The 8,236-nt window shown below is 42.4% G+C and overlaps 1 pseudogene; it reads left to right on the top strand.

Annotated features, from left to right (window-relative positions):
* Positions 1-5,148: 5,148 nt before the first annotated feature.
* Positions 5,149-7,141, top strand: LOC147026897 (uncharacterized; annotated as a pseudogene).
* Positions 7,142-8,236: the final 1,095 nt, after the last annotated feature.

The following is an 8,236-nucleotide window of genomic DNA, read 5'->3' as shown; positions in this document are numbered from 1 at the left end:
GGATTTGCTCCCCACGATACAAACATACTTTTGCCAAAAGATCCTTTGCCATGGTTGCTTATGTGGACTTGCCACTGTGCTGCAGCATGCTTTCATGGAGGATAATACCACCATCAATCGCTGCGGCTGTTATTGGGGGAAGTCTGTTGTCATCGAGGAACACTTCCCGTCTGCTTTCAAGTTTCTTTGTAAGAGATGCCTTGTCCGTCTTCAGGGCACGTTTCTTTTCTCCTCTTTCTTTGCAAATTATACAAACGGGGACGTCATTTGGCTTGATCTGTAAATAACAAAAAGGGACAGAGACCAATGTATTATTTGCCACATTGTAACAGAAGACAGAGATGGTACGACTCCAGTAGGCAACTTTCAGGGTGAACTCAACATTTTCAAGCACTAGAGTTGGCATTGCAATATTTCACCATAAAAACATGGGTATCGACACCTTATTTGTAATATTATCATGCAGTGTTTTTCAGATATTAATGAAAATGGGTTTTTCCACAATGGCGTTACTAACTGAGAGGGTGAACTAAACATTTACACGGTAAGCTATACATTTTCTAGCAATAATGTGGGTGTCAGTGTAATGATTGACCATGAAAACATCGGGGTAGACACCTTATTCGTTATATTATCATGCATATTTTTCCAGATATTGATCAAAATAGGTTTATCGGTAATGGCATCACCAATTGAGTGATTTTGGGGGGAATGCCATGGGTCAGACCCGGCAGCAATGCATTTTTGTGATGTCGGTGGATGACCCCATCAGCCCATGAGGTCAAACGTTCTGGCGCTTTTCACTTGAATAAACCTTCTGGGCTCCTGGACTACTTGAACTTCGGCAAGTGTCGCAGAAAGATTACTTTGACTGCTGGGCCGGCCCCAATCTTGGGCCAGTTCAACCGGGCCAACGAGTTTGGGTTCTCAAGGAGGCTGGATGGTCCCACACTTGGGAACCAGCAATTGTGTCCACCACCCGCTCAGAGCCCAGATCGGACAAAGTCGTCACAGAAACAGGAAACATCATGAGGTTGAATCGCCATCACATTTGACCTGCTCCACAGACCAAGTCAAGGCAGCCAAAGCCCAAGATGTTCCAAAACACCCCTTGTGATACCAATCTGGACTGTGCCGCTGCTAAGGGACAACAATGTGTTGACAAGGAACCACCATAATCCCAACATAACCAAATGCGTACCATGCCACTAGCATTCAAAACTCGGTCTTGTCACATGTCAGACGCCCTGTCAGGCAGGACATTTGATCCATAGCGGTCTATCTCATATGTGAGTGGATGGCCATCTTGAACTGCATTGCATTTCACGAGGTGGTACCATGAGTTTTTTTCTCTCTCCTCATGTTTCCTTCCCATTCGATGCCTTGGTTCAACTGTTTTTTTTTTTTTGTTTGTTTGTTTTTGAAGAAAGGGGAATGTCATGTGAGCTGTAAACCACGGCCCCCCCGCCCCCCCGGAAGGGGGGTGGGGCATGTGGGAAGCAGCATTGAAGCCATGTTGGGCTATGGCGGGTAATGTGCCGAGTGACGTTGCATGCAGTGCTGTTAATTAAAGCTGCTGATCTCCTACCTTGAGACGTGGAGTCATCTTATTACATATACCGGAGGTCGGAGGGCAAAATTCATTATATGATCACAATGCTGAAAAATCTTTTTAGTTATGAAGTGAGGAATCACCACATCATGGCAGGAAAGCTAAGAGGTATGCATCCAAATAATGGCCTTTTAGTACAGGCATTTTAGCAGAAATATTTGGTCAACCTCCCACAAATTGCAACAAAAGCAAACTCAACAGATTTTGATTCCTGGATATGTCCTCAGTGACAGAAAAAAGTCCTAAGGGATCCTTGGGGGGGGGAGGAGTCCTGAAATAATGGAAATCCAATATGGCTGCCACCCGGCTTCGGGGAAAATGAGAAAATTGTAAAGATTGATATTTTAATGTGGAAATTTATGTTTTTCTGCATTCTAATTATTTCTAGTTCTGGTCAGTATATTGATATACAAGAATGATTATAAAAAAAGTGAAATGTATTGAGGGTAGAATAAAAAATTATTGCTTTTTTGTCCAAAAATGGCAATTTTTTGTCCCGAAAAAAAAACATTTACCTGATACTGATTTTGGCTCCTGGACCAAAAAAAACAAGCAGTCATAGACTGGTACTTATGAAATCGTCAACTTGACCTCTGACCTTGTCTAATAAAAGCTGTCTCTGGAGAAGGTAGCGACGCAAACCAGAAGTTTCTATGATGATTCTGTACCAAACCTCTCATAAAACATCCGATTTTACCAGAATTTCGACAACCGAGTGTTAAGCATACTTAACCGTTACCAAAATTGAAGACAGGATTGAAATTGACTTTAAAACGAGCGCGTAATGCCGTGTGTTACAATCCCCCTCATTAGCATAATCTTCAGTTCAGCCTCAGATACGACACCCGACATAAATCTCATAAAACATCCGATTTTTACCAGAATTTCGACAACCGAGTATTAAGCATACTTAGCCATTACCAAAAGTGAAGACAGGATTGAAATTGACTTTAAAAAAATACCCCCGAGCGGGATTGCCGGTCATCTCTGCCAGAGGTCGAAAGTAAGTAACTCTGTGCCAGACTGGAATTGGAGCAGTTCATAAAGTACGTACGCTCTACTTCCGGGTTTCAAAACCACCCACCCCCTCTGTATCTAGGCTAGTGACAACCCACCCACCCCCCTCTGTATGTAGGCTAGTGACCACCAACCTACCCCCCTCATACATCGCTAATCGCTTGCATAGCCAGCAGTTCCTTATGAACCGATGTTTGTAAGTCATGACGATGCAGTCTCTAGCGGTGTAATTTACCTTTTGTTTTAATATCACAGCACGTCATTTATGAAAATAAAAGTACAAATTGACATTCAAAATAATGTTAATGTCATAAATGAAAGTAAGTGTGCAGATAAACTTGTGTTCCATTGTTTTAGTTAAATCTGACAAAAGCTTCAAATATAATATTTGTCTCGGAGAGTTCCGGTTCTTCATTTAATACTTTTATTTTTGTATGTACTTTATGAATGGCGCATACGGAGAATCAGAGCGAGGTTTGAAGGGCTATAAAATCGGAACGAGAGCAAATTTCAAAAAAATGGCTCGTGTTGTTCGAGATAATAGTCCGTAGTATCTGAATCACTAATAACATTTGATCTCTCTTGATAAATGAGGGAGGAGATACGATTTGAAATCGACGATTTTCGCAACTTTGACAGCCTCGTGACGTTGACCTCGACATTGGACGACCTTGAAAGTGATATCGTTGTGCATGTCTCATCGACCTCTATCCATTCCACTATTGGTTATTTGTCTCCACTCGGTTTGATTGCGGACGGATGGACGTACGTACAGACGGATGGGCGGACAGACTTCGAGACTGTTATTATAAGGTCATCTCGACTGAGATGATAGAGATGACCTAACGAGCGCGTAATGCCGTGTGTTACAATCCCCTTCATTAGCATAATCTTCAGTACATAATATAATACCTCAGATGCGACACCTGACATAAATCTCATAAAACATCCGATTTTTACCAGAATTTCGACAACCGAGTGTTAAGCATTCTTAGCCATTACCAGAAGTGAAAACAGAATTGTGATCCGAGTTAAAACGAACTCGTAACGTCGACCGAAGCAAAAATCTCCATTTCTCCATGCAATTATTTAATATTATTTTATGAAAGTCAAAAAACCGTAATATTCGGCCATCCACTACCAATCTTTACATAACCGATGGCTTAGCGAGTCAGGCATGCGACGATAACATGCAACTTTTAAAGGGATAACAAATGACTTTTAAACACCATTTTTATCGAAAACACCGTCAGCGCGCACACGGAAAACCTTTACGTGACTCAACGACATGTCTGCTCGAGCACGCTGCACCACGTGACGAGCCGTGACGCGGCGAGTGAAATCTTTTTTTATACAATCTTTAAACGTCTCCAAAACATTCGATTTTTACCAGAATTTCGATAACCGAGTGTTAAGCGTCCAAAGCGATCGCAAAAACCGAAGACAAAATTAAAATCGAAGTTAAAACGAACTCGTAACGTAGAGCGAAGCAAAAATACTCAATTTCTCCACATGAATTTACGGAATTATGTTCGACCTCACTGTGACCTTGACCTTTGACCGATTTTGACCAAAATCTAATCAGCACTAGCCATCACCCTCCTGAATCACGGGGTGCAATTTTACATTGGTAGCTTCTTCTGTTCTCAAGTTATCGTGCCTCCAAACAAACACACAAACACACACACAAACAGAGGACGGAAGTCATCAATATACTTACGAAATCTTTAGATTTCGGAAGTAATAAGAAACGTTGAAGACATAAGATGAAATAAAGTCCATGGCAATACATTATAATTATGTAAATCATTGAAACATAACAAAATTCACAATTCCACTCGGGGCAATCACATCTGTCTGACGAAGGTTTCGAAATGAAAATGAAAATTCGCATTAAACTTACTATACATGTTGAGAAAAATCAAGCGTATTAAAGTTAGAACTCGACAATGTCGTCATCATCCTCATCATTTTCACATGGAGTGTTTGTGCAACCAGAGCCCCTGCAGTTTCCACAAGCTGGAGTGTGTTCAAAGTTGTCCTTCTTGCATGTGCATCTCATGATGCTACATTCAGCCTGGCAGTTGCACCTAATAACACGTAACATCTTTTCAGGAGCTGAAGCTATTGATGTCTGAAGTGGCACAAAACCCTCATCACACTTCTGCCAACCCCAGTCTGTGGAAGAAGTATGCAAGTCTGACGTCTTGAAACGAATCAAAGACCACCTTCAGAAGCATGCCGAGTCTGCAAAGATATCTTCGAGAACTTCAGCGCTCTGGGTTCAGTATATGGACATGCTAGACATTCTACACAAATACATCCGGGCAGAGCGCACTGGGAACTGGGCACTACATCTACAGGCCATCCAGGAAATGCTGCCTTACCTGGCAGCCTCGGGCCACAACCTGTATGCCAAATCTGTGAGGGTGTATCTGCAACAGATGTCCATCCTCAAAACTCAACATCCCAATGTCCAACAACGTTTTATGTTGTTGTCCAACAACGTTCCATGTGGTTCGATGAAGTGATCGCCTGTGGGCAGGTCTTTCATCTGACCTGATCATCGAACAAGTTCTGATGAGAAGTTTGAAGACCAGCGGGGGGCTCACACGAGGGCGAGGAATGACAGAGCAACAACGGCTGGTATGGCTACTATCAATGCCTGCCTGTGCAGAAATAAACCAGGCAATGCAGGAGCTCACAGGTGTGAACTACAACACTGGAGAGCAGAAGAAGGACATGACCAAGGCAAGACAATCTCATGACTGGAAGGATACACTATCAGCTCTTCAGTATTTACAGGAACGGAATCCATTCAGTGGTGATCCACGTCTGAGGAACATTGCCACTGGAGTTCATGAACACCCCACCGTCAACGTCGATACAGCACATGCTGTAGGAGCCAAAATATTGAAATCTCTGGATGGGAAAACACCTGCCGAGTACACATTTAAGAGGAAAGACCAAGTTGTCACCCTCGGCATGAAGTCATCTGTCAAGATTGATGGAGAGCAAGTCCAGGTTGACCCACAACTCCTCTTCCAGAGACTGATCACTGTTGCACAGACTGCAGAAGAACTGGAGTCGGCCTTCAAATATGAACTGTGCAGCTATCCACCAGCCCTCTTTGATTCCTCTCTTCATCTCTGAGAAGCACACAAGCCAGTCTTTGCTGGTGCCATCTGGGATCTTCTTGGATCCGATGTCCAAGCCGATATCCCCAATGATGGGCAACAGTATATTTTGGATGGTGGGGCAATTGTTCAACGCCTTCCATGGTCTCATGGATCTACATACAGAGACATATGCCACCAGTACACTGATTATGTAACGAAGAAGTGTGGAGATGCCATAGTCATGTTTGATGGTTATGAGAGTACCAACACGAAGGACATGACACACCAGAGATGGTCTGAAGGGAATGCTGGCACTACTGTGACATTTACAGCTGACATGCGTCTCACAATGAAGAAGGAACAGTTTCTTGCCAATAGGCAGAATAAACAGCGATTCATTTTTATGTTGAGTGAAGAGCTTCAGAAGAAGAACTGTGAGACACACCATGCCTCAGCGGATGCTGATCTCCTGATTGTACTGAAGTCCGTGCAGTCTGCTACTGTCACCAACACTGTGTTAGTTGGTGATGACACAGACCTCCTCGTCCTCCTATGCTATCATGCAAGCTTAGAATCCCATGAGCTCTTCTTTTGTCCCAAGCCAAAGAAGAACACGAAGAAGCCTCGCATCTGGAACATCAAGGCTACAAAGAAAATGATTGGTACAGACATATGCAAGCACATACTGTTTCTTCGTGCAGTTGTTGGGTGCGACACGACATCTCGTCTTCATGGGATTGGAAAGGGACCTTCCCTCAAAAAGTTCAAAGCAAACAACACATTCCGTGAGCAGGCCAAGGTTTTTGATACATATCCAGCTTCCGTATGTGATGTGGCAGATGCAGGAGAAAAAACATTGGTGATAATCTACAGCGGAAAGTCAACTGACACCCTGGACACCCTCCGGTATCAGTGGTACTGGGACAAGGTGGCTTGGAGCTCATCTCACGTGCAACCACAAATGTTACCACCAACATCAGAAGCAGCAAAGTATCACAGCCTGCACGTGTATCTGCAAGTCCAAGAATGGAAGGGATGTGCAGATGAACTTCTTCCGACAGACTGGGGTTGGCAGAAGTGTGAAGTGGGTTTTGTGCCACTTCAGACATCAATAGCTCCAGCTCCTGAAAATATGTTACGTGTCATTCGGTGCAACTGCCAGGCTGAATGTAGCACCATGAGATGCACATGCGAGAAGCACAATATTGAGTGCACTCCAGCTTGTGGAAACTGCAGGGGCTCTGGCTGCACAAACACTCCATGTGACAATGATGAGGATGATGACGACATTGTCGAGTTCCAACTTTAATACGCTTGATTTTTCTCAACATGTATAGTAAGTTTATAATGGATGTAGTTTCTGAGTTTAATGCGAATTTTCATTTTCATTTCGAAACCTTTGTCAGTCAGATGTGATTGCCCTGAGTGGAATTGTGAATTTTGTCATGTTTCAATGATTTACATAATTATATTGTTTTGCAATAGACTTGATTTCATCTTCTGTCTTCAACGTTTCTTTTTTTTTGTCCAGGAGCCAAAATCAGTATCAGGTAAATATTTTTTTTTTGGGACAAAAAATTGACATTTTTGGACAAAAAAGCTATAATTTTTTATTTTACCCTCAATACATTTCACTTTTGTATAATTATTCTTGTATATCAATATACTGACCATAACTTGAAACAATTAGAATGCAGAAAAACATATATTTACATATTAATATATCAATCTTTACAATTTTCTCAATTTCCCCGAAGCCGGGTGGCAGCCATATTGGATTTCCATGATTTCAGGACTTTCCCCCCCGGAGGATCCCTTAAGACTTTTTCTCTGTCACTGAGGACATATCCAGGAATCAAAATCTGTTGAGTTTGCTTTTGTTGCAATTTGTGGGAGGTCATCCGACATTTTGACTGTACTATATTTAATTATATCCTTTATCAAGGCTCATCCATGGTCACCTCGCTGTCCCTCCCTGTCCCTCGCTGGGGTCTTCGCCATGTGCTTTTTGGCCTTCAAAACAATGCCTTGACTTGAAACAGGCCGCAACGATTTCTTCACAATAAAGTTTGTTTTTTCCACTCTCCTCATTCATATTAGTGAATGCCTGTTCATCAGAGCTACAAATCGCTGGGTATATTGCAATGCTTATGAACACCCGGAGACGCCAGCGTCGTTCCTTTATTTCATTTCTGCACATGCCATAACCTCTATAATCCCTTAAACTGAACCGATTTACACAATTTAAACTCCAGAATTGAACTTTGCAGCAGTTCCATCTGCTAAAAAAAGTGTTCATTTGTCCAATTTAGACATAGTGACATTTCAGGCCTCTCTGGGAGATGTTTAATATGTTTTTTTCACTTTCCTGAAACTTTTCATGCACACTACGGGAACTCCAAGGGAGTGCATGAGTGAAAATTGGGTGTTCTGGTTAATTTAAACACTGCTTTTGAAGATAATTAACAGCCTTATTTAATTACATCCT

This window comes from Eptatretus burgeri, chromosome 5, assembly GCF_056783735.1.
Source record: "Eptatretus burgeri isolate ZD-2024b chromosome 5, Ebu_testis_v1, whole genome shotgun sequence".
Lineage (NCBI taxonomy): Eukaryota > Metazoa > Chordata > Myxini > Myxiniformes > Myxinidae > Eptatretus > Eptatretus burgeri.
The sequence above is the reverse complement of the archived record's forward strand: the minus strand, read 5'-3'. Positions and strand labels throughout refer to the sequence as shown.